The 15,067-nt window shown below is 36.7% G+C and overlaps 1 long non-coding RNA gene across 1 annotated transcript in view; it reads right to left on the reverse strand.

Annotated features, from left to right (window-relative positions):
• Positions 1 to 281: 281 nt before the first annotated feature.
• LOC107139957 overlaps positions 282 to 15,067 on the reverse strand; it is a 167,053-nt gene continuing 152,267 nt past the window's right edge. The window contains exon 2 of the long non-coding RNA XR_007347512.1: positions 282 to 1,957. This is a non-coding gene — a long non-coding RNA (uncharacterized LOC107139957). The remainder of the gene's footprint in view (positions 1,958 to 15,067) is intronic.

Consider the following 15,067-nt stretch of genomic DNA (forward strand, 5'->3'; position numbering starts at 1 on the left):
AAAAAATCTAGAACAATGTTTTGGTACATATAGGGGTTTTGCAAATGTTTGTTTCCTTTCACTGAAATTTTGCCTTTTGTTTTTGGAAAACATGAACATTTTCTCTTCTATGCAATCAAGATGTCTTATGAATTATTCTACTGAATCAAATGAACTGCTGCTACAGAGTATTGTCATGGTGTGTTCTAGAAGGTGAGAGTTTTCATCCTGCTCCAGAGCGCCCATGACAACATCAGCTTTATTGTGGACAGAGCTAGAAGTGAGAGACAAGGAGACAGAGAGGAATTTGCCCAGGTTTTTATTTTTTTTCCACTAGCATCCAGTGATATAGAAAGAATTCTTGATTTGTAAGAACATTGACTAGAGATCCATTCCTGGGGAATATGGTACAGCCCTCTGCAGAGAGGAAACATTTTTTGACATTTTTGGTGAAGTGTGGTCTGGGAAAGATAAGTACAGACATCAGATTATCAGGGGGTGGTGCTGGCATATCATGAACATTAACTCTTTCCTTCCCGGTGTCTTGGAGCAATGCAAAAGAAATAGTGGATAAGCAACTTGGTAGACTCATCTAGGGAAGTGAGAGGGAATCACTTGGGGTTTTCCCTGGTTTCTCTTTGTTATGACAATTGTTTATACCCAATAAATGGCAGCAGTGGGGACATTTCTTAAGATGTCTTGCCTGGGGAGGACCTGCTCTTCTCTGGGTTGTTTTGATGTTTTTTACATCAGCAATCTTAGTACTCAGGAAGAACTTTTTTTTTTTTAAGTGGCAGCTTGTTGGCCTAGTAGGAGGAACCTAAAAATCATAAATTGCTATTTTTCCAAGTAGGAAGACAATAGAAAATGGCTATGATGAATATAGCAGGAGGGACATATTTTTTAGAAATATGAAAAAAAATAGTAAGAGTTCAGGAAGGGTTATTTTTAAAGAGTAGAAGTGAGACCAGTGAGACAGGCACTTATTTAAATGTACTTATTCCATGTATCATGCTTATTTTGTGTATGTAGTTCAACGGTAAGAGCAAAGCCCAATTTCATTAGGAAGAAATTGTTTGGAGGATAAAAGTAAGAAATCAAAGTGGGGAAAGCAATCTTTTCCACCCCTCCTATAGAAGAGTGGTTACCAGGGATCTCCAGGCCAGAAAGAATAAGACCCTGGAATCGCTGGGCAATGATTTCAGGAATGAGAATTTCTCCAAGGATTGTCCTCTGAGACTCTCCTTTGAAAAATGGCCCAATTCTCTGACTCAGTCTGGCTGAGGTGTGGCTATGAGTCAGACTTAGGGCATTAAAAAAAAAAAAAAAAGGATGACTGGTAAGAGTTTTATTGGCCTGCAAGTCATCTTTTATTGATCTTTAAGGTTATGGACATAGCTAACAAAGCAAGATCAGAGGTAGAAACTTGGCTGGAGAGGTGCTGACATACCCAGCTTTCCAATTAATTACAAATATTTTAAATGTCAAACAGGAGTGTTTTATTCTGTCGTATCTCAGACACGCTGCCATTCAGATGTATCTATTTCTCACATAATGGAATGAATATACAGGAAACTATTGACATTTTAGGGAACTTTTGTGAGTGAGGTAAAGAATTTGCCTTTTCACTAAGGAGAACAAATATTTTAAAAAGTAGAAAAAAAAGAATCCGCCTATTCAAATATATCTTATTATACATCATTCAAGTTACATTATACATAAATTACAGAGGTCAAGAGTACATTTCGAAGAAAATCGTCTATTTTGAATTTACATTTCACCTTCTATCCCTAACTTCTTATTCCTGAACTACATATGGAAGTTGTATTAACGATCCACAAATGTGGTGACTTACTTTTTCTTTTCACCAAACTTGATGAGAAGCATTGTGGAGAAGAGCAGTTCACCTTGATGCAATCCATTCTGGGACACTGGCATTCAATCAAGATTCTGATTAAAAGAATTTCACTTTGTTTCTCTGAAAATGAGATTAGAGAAATGGAGAAACTGTTCATGAGGGTAACTCCTTCTCACTTTTAGAGCTGAGGGCTTTCATAATGAGGGGCACTAAAGTCTATTTTATATCACACAGAATCCAGCATTGCCACCTGCTTCCAGTGAGAGCAAACTGAACAAAAATTACAACAATAACAACAACAACAAAATGAACACAAGACCTTACCCAGAAAAGAACCTGTTCAAAGATTAAAGTGGTAAAATAAAAAACACATTTTTTTGCAATACAGGTTAAAAATGAAATCGCTATTGTTCTGAGTATTTTCCTAAATCATGTCAGCCTCTGTGCACCAAAAATGTGCCTAAGATATAGCCAAAAAAATGCTCTTTCTGAGTAAAAAAAATCAATCTCTATTCCCTTTGTCCTAATTGAACCCTTTCCTCTATCTGTTACATTTTCTTGAGTCAACAAGGTAAAAACAAATGTATTGTGGATCTGAAAATTGTTTTTTGGGGGGCGTAAAAACACTTTGTGGTTGATATCAATGTAGTAATTCTCTAGATTACCATTTCATGGTAGACTGCACACCAAAGAAAGCAACCTGTGTCTTTTACGCAAGAGTGTGGGTGGGTGGGGAGGCTCGAAGGGGGAGCCGGGTGGGGAGCCATCAGCCCCAGAAGTAATCAGATAAAGCTAGTGGCTTGGTATTAGTGTGTTAGCTTTGTCTAAGTCCTAGCATCTTCAATGGGCCAGCCCCCTCTTCATTTGTCACCCCAGCGCACCTTTTGTGCAAATAATTTCCCTTTGGTATTAGCCGGAGCTTGGAGTCGATAGCCGACTAGCCTCTTCGCTTGTACCATTATTTCCAGCAAGCTCGCTACATCTGCAATAAATCCTAGAGGATTTGTGGGTGGACCGAGGAAGGATGAGTGACAGAATGAGGTGATAAGGCCTGGATTCAGCTGAAACAAAAGCTGTTCCATCCTGGCCTGATGTGGCCAAGTCACAGCCTCTGAAGGTTTGATTTGATCAAATTTTTGCCAGCTGTCACCAGGAGTTCATGCAAGTTAAAAAACGAAGCCCGTGAGCGTTTCTCTCATACTCTATTAAGCTCGCCCAAGAGTTCCAGTGTTGAAAATCTCTCTTTTCTTAGCCTTTTCATGTTGAGGGGTGGCGGGGAGCGGTGGATATGCACCAAGAAGTGTCAGATGTGCCCGGGAACTGTTTCGAGTGATAGGTCCAGATGAAAAGGAGGCTCTGGCTTTGTGCAGCAGTCACAGACAATTTTCAGGTGTGAGAGCAAGAAATGTGGTTTAATCAAAATTTCTCAGCTTGGTTGCCTAGGCGCTGTGATGAGCTCTTCAAAGCAGAGTTGTTTTTAAGCAAGATTAAATCCATGGCTGTGCTTTTATAACCATTTTTTTTTTCTCTTCTCGATTTTTATTCTCTCTTTTATCTGGAAAAGCTGAACTTGGAAGTGGTGTTTGTTTACCACTGGTGACTCATTTTGTGTGTGTGTGTGTGTGTGTGTGTGCGCGTGCGTGTTTCAACATATAAATGCCCTTGAATGTGACCTGGGATGAAGCAGCCCCCTGTGGCCCCAGTGGCTTCCCAGGAAGCCCTCAATAAAGGATTTTCTCAGCAGCTGAGAATGGCGCATGGCACCTCAGAGAGGAGGATCCTGGAAGGGCACCATAGTTTCCACAGCACTGTCCTAACAACTTCTTTTATAAGAAGAAGTAGTATATCCTTATTCAACCTTTGGATTCAGCTGAGTATCCCTTATCCCAAATGCTTGGGACCAGAAGGGTTTCGAGTTTCATAGTTTTCAACATGTATAATGAGATTTCTTCAGAATGAATCCCAACTCTAAACACAAAATCCACTTGTGTTTCATATATACCTTATACACATAGGCTAGAGGTCACTTTATGTAATATTTTTAGAACACCTGCATTTTGCTTTGACTTGTCACAGGAGGTTAGATGTGGAGTTTTCTACTTGTGGTGCCATGTTGGTGTTCAATGAATTCTGGATGTAGGAGCATTCTGGATTTTGGATTTTTTGGATTAGTGATACCTGTGGTTGAAATTAATTCATTTTCATGATAGTATCATATTATATTTTATGTGTATACTACAATTTATCTATTTTAATGACACATTGGAGCTGTTTCCTACTCTTGGCTATATATATAATACAACTATGAACGTTGCTATAAATGTCTCCTGGTATACATATTTACATGTGTGTCTCTAGAGTAGATCACCAGAGGTGGCACTGCTTGGATATAGGCTACACAGACTTCCAAGTTTCTTAGATAATGCCAAAGAGCATTTCTGTGTCCACTGGCTCACATCCTCATTGATACTCATATATGTGTTCGTTGTTGTATTTACTGCAGCCATTTGGTGGAAATCATGGTTTCATCTTCCATTTCCCTGATGAATAATCAATTGGAGCACCTCTTCCTGTATGTTACCCCTTTGGATTTCTACTTTTCTGAAGAGCCTGTTTTTATTCATTTTCTACTGAGTTGTCTCGTTGAATTGAATAATATCTTTTTATGTCTTAGATGACTAAATATCATATAGTACATAAAAATCACAAATATTTTCTTATATGGCTGCATCTTTGCTGTCTTCATAAAGTCTCATGAAGTTCTCAATTTAGTAGTCGATTTATGATTTTTTTTTCTTTTGGTTAGTGCTTTTGATGTGTCTTATGAAATATTTTGACCTTAAGCTTGCATAAGAATTTAGATTCAGATATCTTATAAAGTATTCTGTTCATTCAGTTCCATGATGAGAAGGTATCTGGCACTGTTTTTTCCTAAAAGAAATCACTTTGAATGTCTGGAAAAAATAATTTTCTTTGCAAGATTAATGTAACTTCATTTTAACTGCAAATTCTTAGTTTTGACCATTGAACCCACATGGAAATGCAGCTACTTGTTTAAACAAAACAGAAAAACAACTTGATGTACAAATGCCATGCAAATTCAGCTAAGTTTCAAATTTCTTCAGGAGGAATAATCATTGTCATAGTTAAAAGGAAAAAAGAAATTAATTCTTAGCAGGAGGCAGCAAAGAAAACCTATTACGTACAAGCTGGAAAAAAATGAACGGATCCAAAAGGGTTTAAATGAGTTCATGGATTGATGGTTTTATAATGGGATTATTTAAAGAAGTTGAGAGTTTTAGGGTCTATCCATAACCTTTTAAGAGCTATGTCACTTAGGGCAATGGCTCCCAGCAGTTCCTTAAAGCCATCTTATTGGACGTTTATGGCTGTTTGACCCCAACATATTCCAAACTGCTAATTCCCCCTTCTCTGAAGCATCTCCCAGAGCCAAGAATGCAGGCATGAATTGAAGGTGGTGAGACTGAAGCAGTGCCTGCAGAGATGGGGCTGGGCTGGTGCATCTTGTGGTTTTGCCAGTTGAAGGAGTGATTTTGTCATCATTGATGCTATAGCTTGTAAGGGGAAGGTGACCTGATCCTGAGACATCCTTTTCCCCAGTTATTGTTCTTTTTATCAAATGTAGTCTCTGCTCTTCCTTTCTATGTCTTTGTCATTCAATTACTAAAAGTTTGGGTGTTTGTCTTTCCTGGGGATCCATCTCAGTTTTTCAGTAGACATTGGGTTACATTTATTTGTGCTAACACCCCAAATTGAGGATAACTGATACCAAATAACCAGGCTCTTTCTTTTGTCATTGATCACATATTTGGTACTATTTAGTGACCACAGCAGGGGAATTTTTATGCTCTTCAGTTTGGGAAACCCAGTCTTTCACTGTACTGCAGTATAGCTATTGGTGATTCTCAATTACATGTCTTTTTTTTTTTTTTTGAAAGGATCCCATCTGAAAAGTTAAACTTCCATGTCAGTTTCAAGAAAATACATAAATGAATCTGGTTTCCAATTAATTAGCCTTAAGAGGAAATTCTTGTAAAAATAATTATGAGCTTCAACTGTTCAAACCTCTGCAAGTTTTGATAAGGTTAACCCACTTGGATTCAATAAACAACTAAAAATCAATATTTTCTTAGCTGTCATTGCATGAGCCCAATAAATGAATTTACTGCTTTGGTTCTAAAAAAATTTGAGAAAGTGAAACAAAACACTCAGGAAACAATAGGAAAAAATCCCTGTTATAATGCCAGATTGAAGATGGAGACAATTCTCTGACTAGCTCCCTTTCTCAAGATGTAAGGGAAATGCAGAGCAAAGGATGAAGCTAGGTGATGTAGGACTCCATCTTGAAAAACAGAGGAGTGAAATGTGGGTCTTCATATCCTTGATCTTCTCCTGACCCAGTCTGCCTGAAATGGTATGAGAAAATGCATATCAAATACCTGGGTGAGTCTGGAACCTCTGCCACTGCCCTAGAAGTCCCCACCAGGCATAAAACTCTTGGATCAATCATCCTTAATGGGGTGGTGCCAGGAAAGATTTAGACCACTAATTGGAACGCTATAACAAGGTGCCAGAATAAATTTAGATACAAATTGAAATACCAGCTAGCTATTGGTCTTACCTGGCTATTCCATTAGCCTCATAATAAACTGACTGAAAATCCTACAACTGAATTATATGGCTTCCACTTACTGTGTGTTAATACAGGTTCCCCACCCCCCCAATAAAGGTAATGGTGAAGGGAAAGTTAAGTTGGAAGCAACTAATCTTGTTGCCTGAGCCCAAGAGCTCAGATTTATACACCAGATGAAGGTAGTGATCCCTATTTTGGAGTTAAGGAAAAGATAATCAGAGTGAGACTTTAGAGAAAAACAATTGAGTTTCCTGTGGTACCCCAGCCCTCTCCGAAGAGGAAGGTGGATGAGCCGAGCCAAGCTCACACAGGTGATTGGATTGTCCAGTGGGACTCAACCTCCAAAACCCAGTGGTGCTCTCTTAAGGAGGCAGGGGCTAATTTCCCTTCAGGTATTTTCAGGTGCCTGATTTCACATCCATTGTATGTCTGCATTTCTTTTTTTTTTATTATTTTTTAATTTTTTATTGTGGGTTGTTCAAAACATTACAAATTTCTTGACATATCATATTCCACACTTTGATTCAAGTGGGTTATGAACTCCCACCTTCACCCCATACATAGATTGCAGAATCACATCAGTTACACATCCATTGATTTACAAATTGCCATACTAGTGTCTGTTGTGCTCCGCTGCCTTTCCCATCCTCCACCCTCCCCCCTCCCCACCTCTCCCCTCCCCTCCCCTCCTCTCTCTCTACCCCCTCCACTGTATAACCCTGAGGGTCTCCTTCCATTACCATGCAATTTCCCTTCTCTCTCCCTTTCCCTCCCACCTCTCATCCCTGTTAAATGTTAATCTTCTTCTCCTGCTCTTCGTCCCTACTCTGTTCTTAGTTACTCTCCTTATATCAAAGAAGACATTTGGCATTTGTTTTTTAGGGATTGGCTAGCTTCACTTAGCATAATCTGCTCTAATGCCATCCATTTCCCTGTAAATTCTATGATTTTGTCATTTTTTAATGCAGAGTAATACTCCATTGTGTATAAATGCCACATTTTTTTTATCCATTCGTCTATTGAAGGGCATCTAGGTTGGTTCCACAGTCTTGCTATTGTGAATTGTGCTGCTATGAACATCGATGTAGCAGTGTCCCTGTAGCATGCTCTTTTTAGGTCTTTAGGGAATAGACCAAGAAGGGGAATAGCTGGGTCAAATGGTGGCTCCATTCCCAGCTTTCCAAGAAATCTCCATACTGCTTTCCAAATTGGCTGCACCAATTTGCAGTCCCACCAGCAATGTACAAGTGTACCCTTTTCCCCACATCCTCGCCAGCACTTGTTGTTGTTTGACTTCATAATGGCTGCCAATCTTACTGGAGTGAGATGGTATCTTAGGGTGGTTTTGATTTGCATTTCTCTGACAGCTAGAGATGGTGAGCATTTTTTCATGTACTTGTTGATTGACTGTATGTCCTCCTCTGAGAAGTGTCTGTTCAGGTCCTTGGCCCATTTGTTGATTGGGTTGTTTGTTCTCTTATTGTCTAATTTTTTGAGTTCTTTGTATACTCTGGATATTAGGGCTCTATCTGAAGTGTGAGGAGTAAAGATTTGTTCCCAGGGTGTAGGCTCCCTATTTACCTCTCTTATTGTTTCTTTTGCTGAGAAGAAACTTTTTAGTTTGAGTAAGTCCCATTTGTTGATTCTAGTTATTAACTTTTGTGCTATGGGTGTCCTATTGAGGAATTTGGAGCCCCACCCCACAGTATGTAGATGGTAGCCAACTTTTTCTTCTATCAGACGGCGCGTCTCTGATTTGATATCAAGCTCCTTGATCCATTTTGAATTCACTTTTGTGCATGGCAAGAGAAAGGGGTTCAGTTTCATTTTGTTGCATATGGATTTCCAGTTTTCCCAGCACCATTTGTTGAAGATGCTATCCTTCCTCCATTGCATGCTTTTAGCCCCTTTATCAAATATAAGATAGTTGTAGTTTTGTGGATTGGTTTCTGTGTCCTCTATTCTGTACCATTGGTCCACCCGCCTGTTTTGGTACCAGTACCATGCTGTTTTTGTTACTATTGCTCTGTAGTATAGTTTGAAGTCTGGTATCGCTATACCGCCTGATTCACACTTCCTGCTTAGCATTGTTTTTGCTATTCTGGGTCTTTTATTTTTCCATATGAATTTCATTATTGCTTTCTCTATTTCTACAAGAAATGCCGTTGGGATTTTGATTGGCATTGCATTAAACCTATAGAGAACTTTTGGTAATATCGCCATTTTGATGATGTTGGTTCTGCCTATCCATGAACAGGGTATATTTTTCCATCTTCTAAGATCTTCTTCTATTTCTCTCTTTAGGGTTCTGTAGTTTTCATTGTATAAGTCTTTCACCTCTTTTGTAAAGTATGTCTGCATTTCTAAAAGCTTGGAAGAAAACAATATTTGTAGGGTTTCATCTGAAGAACGGGCAGGCCATTCTTTCCTCTAAGTCAATGGTTCTCAAAAGGATTTTGTTCATTTGCTTAAGATTCTTGAGTAAAATTCTTGTTTTAAAAGGTGGAGTGTGTAATTGGACCTAAGAAGTAATTCTAGTTGAGTGGAGCTGGGGGCACACAGATCCCTCTTCCGTTGACTTGATCCTTACCGGCCTCAGAGAGGGAGCACTGGGTCCCTCCCAGGGAGCCAGAGGAAATCACTCCTCTACAAGACATGCAGATGTTTCTCGGCATTAGTCCAGGACTTCAGAAAGCTGGATTCCTAGACTCTCTGGTTCTCAACTCTGGTAAAGTAAAGTTACTTTTACTAAATTATATTTAGTGGTAAAGACTTCTGCTCGCCCTCAGGAGGATATTAAAAAATAAAGAGGCCTACAAAATTAATTTTGCGTATCCTAAGGATTTTACTGAGGATGTTGTTTACCACATTAAATGATATCCTCTTTTTTTTTCAAATTCAATATTCTTTTTTATTTAATTTTTTGACCTTCAAAAAATCTGCACACAGTTAATGTATAAACTTAATGAGTTTGGGGGTACGTGTTCACCTGAGAACTCATCACCACAATCCATGCCATAAACCCATCCATTATCTCTAAAATTTCCTCCTGTTCTCTGAAGTTTTGATAAGAACACTTAATATCTACTCTCTTAGAAAATGTTTTAATATATAGTACAATAGTTTATGGAATATTTACAATATGCATTACAGACCTCTATAGCTTGAATGTGAAACTGAAACTATGTATTCTTTATCTAGTGCTGTCCTGTAGATATCCCATTCAGATCCTGATTTTGATTCCTTTGAGTATATACTCAGGAATAGAATACCTGGGACATATGGTTTATTCCATTTTTAGTCTTTTGAGGAATCTCCAAATGATTTTCCATAATGGCTATAAAAATGTACATTCCCACTAACTATTCAAGGTTCACTTTTCTTCTTGCTGGTATTCGGTAGCTTCTATTTTTTGATAGAAACCATCTGAGTGGTTGTGAGTTGATACTTCATTATGGCTTTGATTTATATTTCCTTGATAATTAATGATGTTGAAAACCTTTTCATTTAGCTGATGTCCCTTGTGAGACAATATCTATTGGGAAAATATCTATTCAGTTCCTTAGCCCATTAAAAAAATCAGGTAATTGGATTTTCCCCCTTGAGTTGTAGGCCTTCCTTACATATTTTATTAACTCTTTATCACATAAAGGTTTACTAGTATTTTTACTCATTCTGTGTCATCTTTTCATTTTGTTAGTTTCCCCCTTTGCTATGAGGAAGCTTTTTAGGTTGACATTGCCTCTTTTTGTGTGTGTGTGTGTGTGAGTGTGTGGTACTGAGGATTTGGACTCAGGGGCACTCAAACACTGAGCCACATCCCCAGCCTTATTTTGTATCGTATTTAAAGACAGGGTCTCACTGAGTTGCTGAGGGCCTTGATAAGTTGCGGAGGCTGGCTTTGAACTCACAATTCTCCTGCCTCAGCCTCCCGAGCTGCTGGAATTACAGGCGTGTGCTACTGCACCTGGCTCATTTATCTTTTTTGCTTTTGTTACCTGTGCTTTTTGTGTAATATCCAAGAAATTGTTGCTGATGGCAATATCCAAAAACTTTCCTCCTGTGCTTTCTTCTAAGAATTTTTATGCTTTCAAGTTTTTAAAAAAGTTTTCATGCATTTTGTATTAATTTTTGTGTATGGTTTGAGATGAGGGTATTCCATTAATTTGAATATAGATATCCAGTTTTCCCGACACCATTTATTGAAGAGACTATGGTTTTAATTGAAGAGAAATTTTCCTTTTTGTGGATTCTTAGTACTTTTGTCAAAGACCATGTTGATCATGTATATATGGATTTATTTCTGAGGTCTTTATTCTCTATTCCTTTGGTATGCACATTTATTTTTGTATAAGAAACACATGTTTTATTACCATACTTTGAAATCAGAATGTGTGATGCCTCCAGCTTTGGATTATTCTTAGTTAAAATTTGACTTTTAGGATTTTTTTTTTGTTCTAAACGAACTTTATGTTTGTTTTATGTATTCTCTAAAAACATGCTGTTGGGATTTTGATAGAGATTCTATTGAAACTGAAGATTGCTTTGAGTAGTATAGACATTCAAATGCTATTAATTCTTCCAATTCATGAACATAGACATCTTTCCATTTATTCTGTGTCTTTTTAAATTTCTTTCCTATGTGTTTTATTATTTTCATAGTACAAATTCTTTATTTATTTGGTTAAGTTTACTCCTAAATATTTAATTCTTTCTAATGCTATTGTAAATGGAATTTTCTTAATTTCCTTATTGAGTGATTCAGTACTGCTGTATAGAAATCTGCTGCAGTCCGGCTGCAGCAAACTAACCGGAGGGTGACCAGGAACTTGTGTAGATTGATACAGCAGGAGTGGGAGCCATTTATTGTAGGACAGGAGGGGTATATATACATTCCACACAGCTTATCTTAATTAACATAAACTAGATACAGCAGTCAACCAATAAGGAATCTCCACACTTAATGGCTCGCTGGCGTTACTTCACAAACCACTCCACCTGGCAAAATGCCAGGCGCCATCTTGACTTGTTTACAGACCCTAACAAATGCAGCTGATTTTCCCATTTTGATTTTGTATTAGCAGTGTTGCTGAATTAATTCATTAGTTCTGACAGATGTGAGTGTGTGTGTATGTGTGTGTGTGTGTGTGTGTGTGTGTGTGTGTTGGAGAGACTCTAAAGAGTTTTCTAGATATGATATCATGTCATATGAAAACTTTACTACTGTCTTTCTAATGTGGATACCTTTTATTTCTTTTTTCTTGCCTAATTATTCGGCTACGGCTTCTAGTACCATGTTGAATACAAGTGTAATCTTTGTCTTGTTCCTGATTTTAGAGGAAAAGCTTTCAGTTTTTCAACACTGAGCGTGATTTTTACCTGTGGGATTTTCATATATTATCTTTATTGTATTGAGGTTAGTTTCTTCAATACTTAATTTAGTAAGAGTTTTTTTTTTATCATGAACTGGTGTTGGATTTTGTCAAATGCTTTTTCTGCATTTGTTGAGATAATGTGATTTTTATCTTTCACCCTGTTAATGTAGTCCATCACACTGATTGATTTGCATATTTTGAATCATCCTTGCATCCAGGGGATAAATCCCATTTGGTGTGATGCTTTTAACAGGCGGCTGGATTCTGTTTGCTAATTCTGTTTGCCTGTTGTTGATTCAGCACCCATATTCATCAAGCATATGGACCTATCATTTTCTTTTGTTGTGATATCATTTTGGTATCAGAGTGATGCTGATCTCATAAAAGATATTTGGAAGTATTGCCTCTTCTATTTTTTTTTTTTTTGGAAGAATTGAAGGAGAATTAGCCTTAACACTTCTCTAAATATGTGGTGGAATTTACCTGTGAAGTTATGTGGCAATAGATTTTTCTTTGTTAGGTTTTTGATTAATGATTCAATCTGTTTACTAGTTATTGGTATTTTTTAAGTTATCATTTGCATGGCCTATCTTTTGTCCATTCTTTCATATATGTATACCTAAATTGAAAGTGGGTCTCCTTCAATTTCTTTCTTTAGTGTTCTATAGTTTTCATTGTAGAAGTCTTTTACCTCTTTTGTTAGATGATTCCCAAGTATTTTTTTTTGAGGCTATTGTGAATGGGTTAGTTTTCCTAATTTCTCTTGTAGTGGATTCATTGCTTATGTATAGAAATGCATTTGATTTATGGATTATTGATTTTATATCCTGCTACTTTGCTGAATTTACTTATTAGTTCTAGAAGTTTTCTGGTGGAATTTTTTAGGTCTTCTAAATTGAGAATCATGTCATCAGCAAATAGTGATAGTTTGAGTTCTTTTCCTATGTGTATCCCTTTAATTTCTTTTATATGATTGCTCTAGCTAGATTTTCAAGGACTATGTTGAATAGAAGTGGTAAAATAAATTGAAGACCTCAAAAGATGGAAAGATCTCCAATGCTCTTGGGTAGGCAGAATTAATTTTGACTATATTAATAGTCAAAATGGTCATACTGCTAAAACTGCTATACAGATTTAATGAAATTCCTAATAAAATTCCAATGACTTTCTTCATAGAAATCAAAAAAGCAATCCTTAGCAAGAAGAGTGAAGCAGGAGGCATCACAATATTATACCTTAAAATACACTACAGAGCAATAGTAATAAAAATGACATGGTATTGATACCAAAATAGACATGTAGACCAATGGTACAAAATAGAAGACTCAGAGACAAACCCACATAAATATGGTTGTCTCATACTAGACAAAGGAGCCAAAAACATAACTTGGAGCCAAAAACATAACTTGGTTGTCTCATACTAGACAAAGGAGCCAAAAACATAAATGGTGATGGGAAAACTAGAAATCTGTAAGTAACAAAATGAAATTAAACTATTTCTCACCCTAAACAAAAATCAACCCAAAATGGATCAAAGACATATATGTTAGAACAGAGACCCTGAGCCTAACAGAATAAAAAGTAGGCCCAAATCTTCATCACGATGGCTTAGGATTTGACTTCCTAAATAAGACTCCTAAAGCACAAGAAGGAAAATCAAGAATCAATAAATGGCATGGATTCAAACTAAAAAGCTTCTTCTCAGCAAAGGAAACAATCACTAATGTGATGAGAGTGCCTACAGAATGGGAAAAAATCTTTACTGCTCACACCTGAGACAGAGCACTAATCTCCAAGATATATAAAGAACTCAAAAACTTAACACCAAAAAATATATAACCAAATCAATAAATATGCTAAGAGTAAAAAACCAGACACTTCACAGAAGAAGAAATAGATCAATTAATACATGAAAAAAAATGTTCATCTTCTCTAGCAATTAGAGAAATGCAAATCAAAACTACTCTTAAGATTTCATCTCACTCCAGTCAGAAAGACAATTATCAAGTGTGTAAGCAATAATAAGTGTTGGCAAAGATGTGGGGGAAAGGTACACTCATACATTGCTGCTGGGAATGCAAATTAGTGAAACCACTCTAGAAAGAAGTCTAGAAATTCTTCAGAAAAACCTGGAATGGAACCACCATTTGACCCAGTTATCCCACTCCTTGACATATAGCCAAAGGACTTAAAAATCAGCATGCTACAGTGATGCAGCCACATCAATGTTTATAGGAGTTCTATTCATAATAGCTAAACTATGGAACCAACCTAGATGCCCTTCAACAGATAAATGGATAAAGAAAATGTGGTACATGTACACAATGGGAAAAAAAGCCTTAAAGAAGAATGAAATGATGGCATTTTCAGGTAAATAGATGGAGCTAGAGAATATCATGGTAAGTGGGTCTCATAAAGGAAATATAAAATAGATACAGTTTTCTTTAGTCTGTCACTCTATGTCTTTTGATTGCTGAATTTAATCTAACTACATTGGAAGTAATTGTTGATAGGTAAGGATTTACTATTACTGTTTTTAAATTGTTTTTATCTGTCTTGTTGGTTTTTCCCTCTATGAATTGGATGTTTTAATTTTTATTTTTAACTTATTTTTATTTATATATAACAGCAGAATGCATTACAATTCTTATTACATATAAGAGCTCAATAAGTGGAGAATAAGTTTAATATTTCTAATATGCCAAACATCATAGTTTAGCAACATAGCATCCTGTAGCCTATTAATTGTTTACCTGCATGATTGCATGGTTGACTAGAATAGTGGTTTGGTGCTACCATCCAACATACAAGACCATGTTGTACCCCCTATCACTAGTCCAGGAAAAGGTCAAAATTCAAAATCCAAAATGTGATTTCAACTGAAGGAGCATTGCTTTTGTAAAGTCAAAAAATCATTAAGTTTAATCACTTAGAATAGGGGTCATCTGTAGTACATACCATACATTTTTTTTTTATTTCCATGAGGTTTTTATAGCACTTTTTATTGTTATAACAGTCTATTTTGAACTGATAGCAGTTTACTTCCTATCACATATGAAAACTATTTTTTACCTGCTCACATACTTTGTAATTGATGTATGTCATTATTTTATTCTTTTTATGTTTATTTCCATCTTTAATTACTCTTGTGGAGTTATAATAATTAGAGTTTTTAATACCTTTGCCTTTTGATTTTTATGC

This window comes from Marmota marmota, unplaced genomic scaffold, assembly GCF_001458135.2.
Source record: "Marmota marmota marmota unplaced genomic scaffold, marMar, whole genome shotgun sequence".
Lineage (NCBI taxonomy): Eukaryota > Metazoa > Chordata > Mammalia > Rodentia > Sciuridae > Marmota > Marmota marmota.